Source organism: Anas platyrhynchos, chromosome 4, assembly GCF_047663525.1.
Source record: "Anas platyrhynchos isolate ZD024472 breed Pekin duck chromosome 4, IASCAAS_PekinDuck_T2T, whole genome shotgun sequence".
Taxonomy (NCBI): Eukaryota; Metazoa; Chordata; class Aves; order Anseriformes; family Anatidae; genus Anas; species Anas platyrhynchos.
Window position 1 is genome coordinate 40,082,874 of NC_092590.1, and position 13,494 is coordinate 40,096,367.

Here is a 13,494-nt window from a genome sequence, read left to right on the forward strand (position 1 = left end):
AGCACAACAAGCAAAAAAGGAGCTAACCTAGCACATAAACCAAACATCCACCCCGCTGGTTCACAGGCTGTGGGGGAACATAAAAGCCATCTCTGTTGTAAAGCAGAGTTTAAAAAAAGGAAAAAAATGGGCTGTATATTTTTTTTTAACTCATGCAGCTCTTTTTATGATCGAGCTGGCTTTACAGTTGGTAGGTACCTATAGAGTTGCTCTGCTCACTTGTCACTATCCATTTTAGGTTGTATGTTTGGTTATCATTTGTATATTTTAATCTGTTGGAATTGAATGCAGGTACAGTTTCTGAGCGCAGTGCTGAGGTATGTTGCCTGATCTACATCTCCACGCAGCATGAGGGTGAGCAGAGGAATGAAACTCCCAGTCTAAAAGCTGGAAAACAAAAGATGGAAGAGTCTGAATCCACTTTTGAATCCAGCCTTTTTGAAAGGGCTTTATAGAATGAAGGCCTTTGAAAGGCCTTAAATGAAGACCTTTATAGAAATGAAGGCCTAACGCTAAGGCACCACAACAGAGAGGTACACCTGTGAGGAGGCAGCAGCTCCAAGTTCTGTGGGATTACACCAGTTGAGAAGGAAGACAATGATATGGCCTAGCTGTTCCTCAGAGAAGGAAAGCAGGCCGTAAATCCAGATCACTTAGCCTAGACAGACTGGTGGTTTAGGAGGAAGTTATCTGAAATCAAACCCAGACAGAAGTGATCTGTGGTAGCAACCCACCGCCAGCCATTTCTTTCTGGAAACTGTGGCGAAGAGGAGTAAAGGCACGTTTTGTGCAGGTTGGTTGATTGTTTTTTTTTTTGTTTTTAATTCACACTCCCGTTGAAACACAGACTCCTCCATGGCCAAACTGAGAGACCTGAGAGAGTTTCACGGCTGCGCTCACCAAGTCACCTAGTCAGCAGTGGCTCTGCACTCCAGGTACGTACGATAACTTATGAAAGAGGAGTCCTGTAAAATTCTGCAAAGACATGTAGAGAGTGCTTTGAAATTCGTGAACACAGTCCAGTGGCATGTAGCTTTTGGTTGTCTTAATCTTGTAACTCCCCAAGAGTTTTCTGGTGGTTGTTTTTTTCTGGGAAAACTGGGAACTACAGCGTTATACATCCATATTTCTGCTGAAGTGCAGCTACTTGAGGCAGTACTGAAGGGCTAGACTCTCAGAGCCAGGTATAACAAACCAGCTCTTTGTTTCTGGTGGCCTGTTCCTCCCTTGCACCTCTGTGCACCACCTGGAAGTTTTGTTGATGCAACCAGTGTTACCCTGTAAACCCGATGAGAAGGCAGGAGGGGACAGCACTGGCAGTAAAGAGGGGAAGGAGTATCAGCTCAAAGCATGACCTGATAAAGCTCATACAGAGGCTAGTAGGAGTTAAACCATGTAAAGTGGGAGTGCAATTAATGTGTACTTTTATTGGTCACCTTACCCTGATGGTTGTCTGGATCAGATAATATCCCTGTGCTGACTGAATTGCCCTTCTCAACACAGTGAGCTGGTATTGTAGAGTACAGTTAATTGCTGATAAATTAGCAGATTTTGAAAATAAAAGCCATTCCAGTTCTAGAATGGCCTTAATACTCTTTGAACAACCCAAATGTTTCTCGATATAGTTCATTTAACTAGCTCCAAAACAGGGAATGTAGAAATAGGTAGCATTGACTTGGGACATTTATTTTTAGGTAATACTTTTTGTTCTCTTTTTCAGCATCAGAACTACTTTCATCTTCTTCAGAGGCAGAGTTATAAATATCTTCCATTGAGATCGTGGGCCTCTGACATGAGTGTGGAGCAATTCTCCCTGCTGCACATGACAATCATATTTTCTTCCATTCCACAGCACTCTCACACCCCTCTGATAGAAAATGCCCTCTCAACTCCTAAAATCCATTAGTTATTTTCCTGAGGAGGAAGGGGGGACTCCTGGGAAGCTACAGAGTATGTGTTGTATCTATCAAATATAATGTGTTCCATTTCTGCCTATTCCTAAGCAGCATTATGCACTTCCTTGCATTTCAGAGGCTTCATTCTTCTTTGTTTTATACCTCGTGTAATCAATAGCACGTGCAAATTGCTCCTGTCCTTGCTCTCCTTTACTCACTGGTGCCTTATGCAGTGAGGTCCTTGCCCATGACACTGGTACCATGGTGGCTTCAGAGTGACAACACTATTTGTCAATATATGTTACACAAAGGACCGCGCAAGAAAGAATTGAATGTCTCTATTAATCCCAAATTCAGTTCCTGCTCTCAAAATTTGTCACAAAACCCAGACAGACGTGTAGCCCCTAGCACTTAGCCTGTCTGACTATGTTCTCCTGCTACAATCCTGTCTGCACCACTTGTCAGAAAAAATGGTATTTCTGATGGGGACTAGTGAGAGCTACACACAAGTGCTTCATGCATTAGCTGCTATTTCTGACCAGGAACAGCTCAAGTGTGACCCGTCTCACAAGGCTGGTTTACCGCTTCTGCAAATTATTGAAATGCCCATGGAGGCATGGCAAGCGCGCAGAGAGTTTCCTTGCCACTTGCAAGGAGAAAGTTGGAAATGCAGCACCCAAGGCTGTTCTTTTCCCTTACCTGCATCTCAAAATGAGAAGGGAGCAAAGAGGAGATGAGAGGCTGCAGGTTCTTTGCCGAAGTTGGGGAAAAACAATGCTCTAGAGGAGGACCAAGTGGCAAGTTTTGGTCTATTTTCTCTGACTGGTACTTATTTAGGACTAACTTGCTCAGTTAGTGGTAAAAGAAAAATGAATGAAGAAAATAACTAGGCCTTCCCTTACCATTTTATTCATTATTCTATGGGCCAAAGTCAGGAGTTCAGGTTGTGAAGTAGTATTTCCACTATCTTAACTTTCATGTGCATCATCCTATAAATTGTGCTTAGTTTCCCTGGTGGTTAGAGCTATGCACACATTACCGTACGTGGACATGGATTGTATAAGCAGTGTTCTTTCATAAAATATAGCTTGAAATAATCACAGGATGACCATGGGCATAGAATATTGGAATAGACTTCCAATACAATAAGTTGTATTGTTCCAGTATCGTTCGTGATTTATGCTAGCTTGAAAGCAAAGAAAAGCACTTTAGGTCACTTTGGAACTCTATCCCTCCCTAATTTCCTGGGGGCATTATTGTTCTTTTGCTTCTTAATCAGGATCTCATTTTTGGCATTTGCTAACTCTAGTATTATTTTCAGATGTTGGTTCTGTTTTTACCTGTCACTCACTCTAAACCTTGCTCTTCCCCAAAGGGCTTCGGAAGGAGGCCAACTTTTTAATGGGGAAAAAGATTAATATCCCGAACATTTTTATATTTTGAAATTAAAGCACTGCTTCTACTTGGGGAATAAATTGATTTTACATATTGGTTTAAAATGCAGAAATTAAGTTTCAAATTAAAGTTTGTTTCTTTAAATAACTTTTCTGCTAAAAACACTAGTGGAAGTGTTCAGATCAGTGCAAAAAAACGGGTCTCTCAACAAGTGTGTTGCTTTGTTTAATCCCTGCTTTTTGCGGTTTTGAGTTTGCTCTATTGCTTATAAGCTAAAAATTTAGGGATGTAGTAATGTTGAGAAATTGTGCCTTTCCAGCTTATAAACCAAAGTTTATAAGAAGAATAAAAAATCGTATGTTCTTTTAAAGAAGAATAAGGCAATTTATACAGAACAGAGAATGGGATGCACTTTTTTTTTTCGGCCATGTCCCTATATTAACACAAGTTATGAACTCATGTCAGATCCCCTTTATTTCAAACTTCAGGGATAACTTGGAAGCATTCTCTACAAGGACTACAAGGCAGGTCCATTTCTTCTCTGTTGTCCAAAACCATGTCAATGTGACAACTTCCAGGACTTTTTTTTTTTTTTTTTAAGACCACTTGTCTTTTTAAGAGAAGTCAATGAATTAACACTTCTGTCAATGCATACATGCTACCTTTTGAGTGTGTGATGTACTGGCAGGTCCGTACATTGATCAGTGTATTTAGTACTGTTGTCAGGGCCCTACTTCTAAAAGAGGAAATGAAATACCCCTCATTGCTTTCCCTCTTCTGCTTGGCTGTTGTAATTCCCTAGCATACAGCAAGCATGAAGGGAGAACTGGAATTAAAAAAAAAAAAAAAAGTACATGTCTAAAGGAAAAATAAAGTAGCAGAACACAACCTGAATTAAACCATTGCCTGCTACCACCTGGAACATTATTATTGTATGGGTATTGAGCTGACCCTGCTCAAAAAGCACAAGAACCCCATGCCCTAGACTTCAATGCCTTTAACTGCTACATGGCAGCATTCACTTTCTAATTGAAGTCAATGATTTCATAGCTTTGGGGATCTGGCATGTGGAATAAATTTGCCACCGTCATAGTTTATAAATGAGCATTGCTATTTCACGGTGCTAACAGACCAGAGCCACTTGTCTGCTCCCTCCCATATAGGAGCAAAGTGTTCATAATGCACAGAAAGCCTTGCCTGATTCTAATGGATGGTATCTCCTTCTGAGAACTGAAACCTTTTGCTATTTTGGCACCAAGTGAATGCTTTTCTCACAGTTGCCAGGCTCAGATTGTGTTGGTTTTTGTTTTGTTTTGGTGGTGGTGTTTGTTGTTTTTTTTTTCCCCTTGCTAATCTGAAGAGGTACCCTTCAGTCAAGAGAGGCAGTCTAAGAAATAAGAAAATCCTCTCCTGCTGTAAACCTCCGAGCCTGTGTTTAGCATAGAAATGAATTTCATGAATCAGATTAGGAAGCGGAAGGAAACTGTATGAGCCTAGAAGAGCCTCAGAGCCAGCATGTACACAACGGGAGCACTAAAGACATCTGGCCTGGGCAGGAGAGCTGTGGACTGATAGCTGAGATTTGCCCCAGACAGCCCCTTGCTTGCCTCCCTTCAGGGGCAAGGTCACCAGGCACTTTGCCTTGCTTTCTCCCACTCTGTCTTCTGAAATAACCTGTTGCACTGCGCTTGGGGACCTGGGATGCTGATTGCCAAGTGTTGGCATTTCTTCGTTGGTGAGTGGTTGGTACCTCAGGAGTCATCCCAGTGTGGCTGTGATTTGGTGCAGGGCCATCTCTGAAGCACCATTTAGTCATTAGCACATTCCTAATTTGTGCTGAAGCTTGTCCCCAGGTGTGTGCACAGCTGCAGGGGCACAAGCAAGGCGATGGCCCCATAGCCTGCAGCTCCATATGGGGCAAACCCAGTTGCCTGTCTGCGTGTGCCAGAGCTGTTGGTTTTTTTATCAACAAGAGGGTAGTCTCGGGTTTGCTGGCTCTACCTCCTTTGGTTTAACTGAAGGGCTAGGGCCTCTGCTTTCTGAAAATCAGCTTGTCCTCCAATGCCCTCTGGTGACGGGAACTAATTAGATGCCACTGCTGTTATTGAATCCAGTTGCAAAACACTAATGTTGTTTTATCCCTATTACATATTGTAGGCAAATATTACAATTTAGCACAAACAGGAGTCTGTGATTCACTAGTTTGCATAGAAGCCTCTCTCTATAATTGCTACAGAACTTCCTAGGAGTGCAAAAATAAACATGTTTTAGAGATGCCATAACATAGAGGATCTCCAAAGGTGATCCTCTAAATATTTTAGTCCTGATCCTTAGTGTACTGAAATGCACAGTGACCAGCTGGTAAATCGTAAATAGTATTTTTTACATAAAAGTGCAAAAATCCTGAAAAAAAAAAACGTAAACCAAGTCAGACTTCTGTTTCCTGAGCCCAGTGAGCTTCTGTGTGTATTGCTTTTATTATTATTATTAGTAGTAGTAGTAGTATTATTATTATTATTATTATTGTTTCTCATACTATTTTCAATCTCTGTTCTTCCAAAAAATCCCAGAGATTACGTGCTTTAAGAACAGAGCCCTCCAAGAATGTGCGGCTGCAGCATGCCACCAGACTGCGTGCTTACAGCTCCGTTATTAACCCCTGACACAGGGAGTTTGTGATCAGAACCGCCAGCAGAGCCTCGACTGCAGAGGGGACGTAGGCCCAGGTATAATTTGATAAGCTACTTGGGCGTGCAGATCCGCAGCCATCAGTAGCTTCTCCCAACGGCACCAACTATCCACACGCTGTGTCTGCGGGCTCCCTGTGCCTGTGGCTGGCACCAGGCTGCTTCTCAGCACTGCCCCTTCGCCTGCAGCAAAGCAGCTGTGAGTGCCAGGCAGGATTGCAGAAGCACGCCAGGAGTTATGTTCCAGCTTCTGCTCTGTGGGACGCTGCAGAGAGAGGGCAGTGGGGACAGGAGTGTGTGGCAGCTGCTGGCTTTTGGCACCCTAAGAGGGAGATCTGGAGCCTGAGAAGTTGTGCCAGCCTTCCTGCTTTGTGTTAGGGGAAGGTCCTGCCCAGGACGGGTGCATCAAAGAGCATTTGTTCTTACATGTATGGGGCACTGCTCTGGAGGAAAGATGGCCAGAGCAAGCTGGGTGTGCATCAATTTTTGTCCCTTCTGCACAGTCAGGGTTTGTAATTCTCCCATGTACGTGCAGTGTCCTTTCTGATGGTACCTGGGCCTCTTACCTTCACCCCCAAAATAGCCTCCTTGCCCTTTGCATACTCTGCAGACTACCAAACATGTTGCTTTTCATTTTACATATTAAATAAACTTTTGCTGTAGCCTTTCATCTCTCCAACAAAATCACTGGAGCCTTAGAAATAAAGACAAGAAGTAGGCAGCGTTCCATGAGCTTCTATGAGGAAGGAGATCCATCTTAAATTGAGCTGGGTGCAGGCAAGGAATGTGATATAAACCTGGGCAGATTACCTCACCCACGTGCAGCAGAAGTAAATCTTTTGGATTTACAGGTGGGTGCCTGCTCATAACAAGCAATTACCATCGGTCATAATCCTTCTCGGAGTGCGTGCAGGGTGACTCAGTTCATTTGATGAGTTATGCTGCCAGTTCTCCCTGAAGCACAGCCACCAGGACTGCCAAGGCTGGCCCCAAGCTTTCTGGGTGGGAGGGCAGACGTCACTGCAGCTCTTGCCTTAGCTCCTGGTAACGGGCTGGCCAAAATACCTGCCCACCCCACCCCATCTTTCTGCGCTCACTTGGTAGGTCTGCAGCCCAAGAAGCTCTGAGCTACCAGCAGCACCTCAGATTTATATAACTGAGAACCTTAAAGCTTTACAAGCATTAATTTAGCTTCAAAACAGGTTGCGTGGACAGGATCCCACATCTTCACATCTATCCATGTGTGTTGTGGATACACTGAGGCATGCAGACAGAGAGGAGCTTTACAGATGGTGAGAAGCTCTTCAAGCTTGCCGGAGGGCTACGTGTAGGTTTTTCAGAAGTACCTAGAAATGGTTTTCTCCTGCACAAGAAGAAGTCAATGGCTGTAAGTAGACCTGTGCCAGGGCAAAATGTTATGAGGAGTGTTGCCTGAAATGACCTGTAGCAGGCTCCCTGGGGGTCTGTCACGCAGCCAAGAATAGATCCTTCATCAAAAGAGCATTTCCTCTGCCCCTAGGTCTAGTGATACTGCAAACCTTGCATTTTGGAGGAAGGAAGAGATTCAGCGTCTACATTTTTAATTGAGAATTAACCCAAATTTTGAGTTATTTGGAGCACTGTCTCTGTGCAGGTGCATCTCCTTGCTAACACGCTACGGGCCCTCAGCAGAGTGCTTATTTTGATGGCTTTATAGCCAGACTGGCATGCCTCCCTGAGCAAGCCGATCCAAATGCAGCCCTTCCTTCAGCACTAGGTGGGTGCATTAAAAATCTTTCACCGCTATATCGTCAGCATACATTTGGAAGCATTGCTATTAAGGAAAAACGTAGCGAGCGCTCTCAGCAGTGTTTGGAAGCAAGTAGTGTGCGCAGCTGTTCCGCAGCAGTAACTTTAATTTTCTGCTGTTGCAGGGCACAGCTGATCTAACATTAACTGTGGATTAGCCCAATGTCAGAACAGCCCTGAGAGTTTCAAAAGAAGGCTTGTGTATATGGAAGAAAAAAAATGCCAAGGAAAAAAAAAATCTGCCCAAGATCTGTTGGCTTGGAGCAGTTGCTTTAAACCTTGCCTGAGCAGGAGCAGTAGGAGGCGATGCCAAACAGGTTGCTTGTTGTTGAGGCACGTTGTCAGCAAAAACACGGAGAGTTGAAGTTACCACAAAAGGGCGTCCCATGGGATTGGGTTGCTGGTGACCAGAACAAACCCAGCTTGTCACATGGGATCTGCACACACGAGGCAGCTGAGGGCTGTGCAGACTCACAGACACGTTTTGCCAATCCACCTGTCATATTACTAATGTATATATTAGATTTATTTTTTTTTGAGCATTTTAGAACAGATCTGTACACTGAAGGTTAAATAAAAGCATATAGGATTTTTGTTTCTGATTTGTTGAGGTCTGCATAGCCCCTGTTTCAGTGAATTGAAAGGACATGATTAGGACTATTGCATTGCATGGAGCTTCAACTTTCTTTATTTTTTGTTAGTAAATCAGACTGGTCTCTGGGAAGAGTGGTCCTGGGAAGCTGTTGAAAATCGATGAAAAGTGAGGGACGTTTATAGAAACAGAAAGCTGAAGATGGCACATCTGCATTCTGTGGAACTTGGAAAAAATTAAACGATGTTACAATTGAATGTATAATTTTATCATTTTAGCTGACTTGCTGGGTTTGCCTTTATAGATTATATATACATCCTTAGGAAGAGGGAGGGGTTTTTGTTTGTTTGTTTTTGTTTTTCTTTCCTGTTAAACACCTGTGTACTGCCTGGTTTATTTTACAACCAGTCCACAACTAGACAGACCAAGGAAGAGCCTACTCGTGGCACTGTGAGACAGAACTTGCATGAAACTGCTGAAAATCCAGTGGAAGGGGAGACCATCTGTGGTGGAAGCTGAGGGCTCAGCATTTGGAGTCGCATCTGGTGGCACCTTCAAAAGAGCAGCAGAAGCCCCGATCCTCAAGGGCTTCTGGATCCCAGAAGCACACGTGGTTCCCAGAAGTGATGGTTGGTACCAATTCTTGGATCATGGCTCATTGGAAAGCTACAAGTTAACCCCGCACGTCCCGCAGAGAGAACAGATTGCAGAATTGGAAGCAGGCAGGAACCCATCTCGTTGTAAACAAGTGTCAGAAAGTTTCTGGTTAGCGTTTAGTCATGCATTTTACAGTACACAAGTCCAGCATTATTTGTGCGCATCAGCTTGGCTTCCTCTCAGCCTGACACAGAGGCTTACGTAACTGAAATCAAAGCCTCGGAGCAGCAGTGCTGTAGCTTAACAAAAGGGTACAAAATGACACTGCTGTGCCCAGCTCATGCTCTGACAGGGTCTTTACAGTAACGCATCTCATTCAGCACGACTTCTCCTGAAATGAGATACTTTTAGCAGGCTTGTCATGGCTTAAAAAATCCTCGCTCAGCGCTGAAGATTAATACTCGCTCTCAGATAAGTAAACAAATATTAGCGGGGGTTTTGTGGATACAAGCAAGCAGCAAGACTTGAGTCTGCTTTTGGCCTTCTTCCCTTGCCAGAGGATTCTTCTGAACTGAGCTCCAGCAAAATGTGTATGGAGCGGCTCTGCAGCACTCTCAGAACTCAGACCTTGTCTCAGCAACAGGCAGGTGCTGTGCAAAAAAAAAAAAGTAGAAAAAAGTTCTTTTATTTTTTAGTTTTGTGAGATTCCTCTTACCAGGAAGAAGCCTCCAGAGGGGGAGCGAAGTAACTGTTCTCACTGGCAGAGTGGAGCTTTCCATAGCTGTGTGTCAAAAGCTTTACTGCCAGAGCTATTTCTAAGTGCATGTTTATTTCCTGAGTGCCAGACGCTGATTTTGATTGGCATAATACTTCCATACATTTAGCTCTTTGTGTTTATTTTGTGGGTGTTTTATTTATTTATTTTTAGAAATCCCAGTGTACCCTTAAGGTTATGTCGAGTCAAACTCCCCGGTGGATACTCTCCTTATCTCTGCAGACACCCAATGCCACACTCACTGATGTGCACTAGGGCACAAGCACCTTTCCAACCCCTCATCTCATCTCTCCAGCCACGAATGGGACTGGCAGTGGCCAGAAGGGCTCCAGCTGGCTTTCCCTGTTCTCCTGCAAAGGCTGCTGGGCTGTTCAGGCTTGCAAATGGCACCTCACTGGAAAAATAGCACAGTGCTGTTCTGAGAGAGAAAATACCAAATGCCAAAGCCCTACTCAGTGGAATTACATGACAAACCACTATGTGGAGCCAGCCACTAATTATTTGGCTGATGAGAAAACTGGATTCAAATGAGCTTGTTGCCAAAATTTCAGGTGTGTGAGCTCCCCCATTGCCTGCTAGTTCACGTCTCTCAGCAGTCCAGACATGGGATAATTTCTGCAGTGTAAATCAGATACACAAACCCATAGGTGAACTTCATGAAGTGGTGCTGCAGAGACAAAAAAATATATCCCTTCCCTGTCTGTGAGAAGCAACTCTCCACCCCAGTCTGCGTGTAGCTTCCTCCTGCGCTTCCATCTACCTTCATCCTTGGTCTGTTCCCATCTAGTCTAAATTCTTGCTGCCTCTGAAAGGGTACTACAAGTTTGCCAGACTAAACAAGAGAGCAGAGCACAGCTTGAATGTCATTGCTGACAACATGCTGTGGTTTGTGTACTATGCTCTGGTGGATGCAGAGCCTCCTCCCATTACTAGATTAGGATGGAATTTGATTTAGAAAATGGAATAGCTTCTAGGTAACGAGAACATTCATAATGCTAGGAAATATGATACATTTCCCCAAGCTTAGGCGTAAGAGGTAATTCCAGATGTTAAGGAAAGACGGGGACAGCGAGAAATGCACACACCAAGGAAACCTTGCCAGTTGCACAGGACTTCCTCTACTGACGTGCCATAATGAGAGGTTTTGGACTGAAAGTTCAATCTCAGCTTTGCACTGGAAACTTCCCTCACCATTTGCTCCATTACTTAATGTGGCCACTTCTCTGAGGTTCCAGTACTGGGTTTAGAGTTTTTGTTACAGGCAGTGTACAGGCCAAAAAAAAAAAAAAAAATCAATGATAGGAGGATGAAGGCATTTTTTGTTGGAAAGAAGCTCGAGGAAAGAAGAATCTCAAGAGTACCTCAAGTTTTTGTAGCAATGTGAGATTTATCTGCCTTCTTTCTCCATTATCTCCATAAATAAAGAGACAACTGAAATACAGAAGAAAAAAATTCTGAAGCCCTCGGTAACCAACTCAGGTGAATTTTGTATTTGATACGTGGAAAAAAAAAAAAAAGGAGAAAAGAATGCAAATTGTTACTGCTAGAAACCATAGGACACCTGCTCGGGAGTGTTATTTAAACACAATAATCTTTTGCAGGGTGTTCAGTGGCAGAGGTAAGCCTTCTGTACCTGGGGAGCAGCTAGGAAAAACAGCATTTGGGTCTGTAAGCGGTACAAGGCACAGGGTGTCTACCTAGCAGGATATTCATTTATACACTGCAGTAGCTTTTGCGTGCTGTGATCTTATCATGCAATAATTTGGTAATGTATATCCATATTTCCTCCCCTAGCATCCTCCCCTTGCTGGATGTCTCCATCAATAGGAAGCAGTACAGCCTCCTGACAGGGAATCACCCACATAAACTCTTCAAGTTGATGAGCTCAGGCTGCTCATACAATTTACACCCGAAAAAGGGCATTCATGGAGTCTGGTAAGGTACCTAATGTAGCTAGTAAGGCACGGGGGAGGCACTCGTCGTAAATTATCCGCAGGGAGTCTGTTCCAGTTCCATGAATAAAGAGCCCAATCTCCATTAACCTGGCTGTAAAGAAGTGTCTTGAAAATTGGACATTCAGGATGATGCCTTGTCTCTTCTTCTAAGTGAAACACCTTCATGGAGGAGTAATTCAACATTCGCTCAGGATAAGCAACCAGAACACAAAGTTGTCTCTTCCATAGCTGAGGTGTACTTGGTGCTCCTAGGGTGCAGAGCTGATCTTTGATTTTTCACTAGGTTCATTGATTTTTTTCCCCCTTTGAATGCAAAAGGGAAGTCTTAGGAGTAGAGACTGAAAGAAATCTACCTGAAGTTCCTGGTAACTTCGTGATGAGGCTGGATGTTTCATGTGCTGGAGGAGCCATATCTCTCTTACAGATGCCTGAAGGAACACACAGGGCAGGAGTCACCAAGGAGCAAACCACCATGCCTTGCTTTAACCCTCAAGGACCACCCTTCAAAAAACAGAGTATCTCATGAACACGTAGCATTGCAGCCTGAACAAGCAACAGCCTGGAGTGTTGTTAGGGTTATTTCTCCTTTCAGCAATCCAAGTGTTTTTGGGAAGTGGTCATTCCCTTTTCTCTCTTAATAAAGCTCGTCCTACTTAGAGATGACACGAAGCATTTGTCACTGAGGCTGTACCTGAGCCCTGCTTGGGTTGTGAGGCAAAAAGGGCAGCCTGGCAGGGAACAGGGGCAGCGGTGGGCTGGGAGGCAGCTGGAGGGGCTCAGTGCTGGGGGAAGGGAAAAGAGACAGGAGAAAGAGGGAAGAGGCCCTAAGGAAGTGAGGGAGGGCAGTGAAGAGTATGAGTGGAGATTTTAAATCAAGAAAAAATGCTTCCTTCCAAGCCCTCCTCAAATCTCTGCATTCCTCTTGCTGCTCTCAGCAAGTGGCTTTGAGGCCCCTTTGCAAAACTCCTCCTCACCCCACTGCCTCCCCCCAGGGGTGACAGTCATTAGTTCTGTGGCTTAGGAGCACAGCTCAGCGTCACTGTGACACTTTGGCGGCCGCAGTCTCATCTGCAGACAGATGACGTTATGTTAAAACAGTGTTGCTGCTCTCCCAAACTCAAACACTCCATTTTGGGAGTAAAGCTCTGAACACGTGAAATGCTGTGTAATGCTGAGAGCCCTTCACAACAGTCCGGTGCTTAATAGTTAGTGGACGCTTTAACAGTTTTAGCCCAGTTCTCTTTGCTCTCCTGCAGCAGAAATGGTAACAGCCTAGTGCCACGGCTCTGCTGCAGGAAAGTTTATTAGTGCGGGGCAAGCTCTCATAAGAAAACTGGTACCTTTGCATGCAGCAAAGCTGTTGGGTGGTGAATAGACTAAGCAAGGCCTGAAGCTGCCTGGGAAAGGAGCGGGGGAAAAGGCAGCGCTGTAATCATGCAGCAGGGCACGGCCCCTCGGGAAAAGCAGTATGTGGTTGTGTAATTAAAGATGGGAGACGCGTGTACACAGAGCGGGGCACGCTGAATTGGATGGGTATTCCTTACGTCTGGAGAGCTTGTCCACCTCAGCGTTTTTACCGTGTGATTTTTGGACAGCAGGTAGGGGAAGAGGGTATGTGTTCAGTAGGGACACTGCCGTCCCACACCTCCTGCAGGTAGGCTGCAGACCCTAAGTACACTACCGTGCTGTTTGTGCAGGTAGCTGGCAGCAGGGCTCTTTTCCTTGGCTTCTGCTGTACCCCTGAACACCAGCTGCCTCCCAGACACAAGGCTCCCGCCTGTTCCTGCACCGGGCACACCGCCTCGTCCTC

The 13,494-nt window shown here is 44.6% G+C and overlaps 1 long non-coding RNA gene across 4 annotated transcripts in view; it reads left to right on the forward strand.

Moving 5' to 3' along the window:
• Positions 1-12,347, forward strand: part of LOC119716918 (uncharacterized) — a 31,564-nt gene extending 19,217 nt beyond the window's left edge. For 2 of the 4 annotated variants that reach the window (XR_011808669.1, XR_005265725.2), the window contains 3 exons: positions 848-935; positions 5,861-8,986; positions 11,524-12,347. This is a non-coding gene — a long non-coding RNA (uncharacterized lncRNA). The remainder of the gene's footprint in view (positions 1-847; positions 936-5,860; positions 8,987-11,523) is intronic. The other 2 variants (XR_011808670.1, XR_011808671.1) reach the window with 2 other exon arrangements.
• Positions 12,348-13,494: the final 1,147 nt, after the last annotated feature.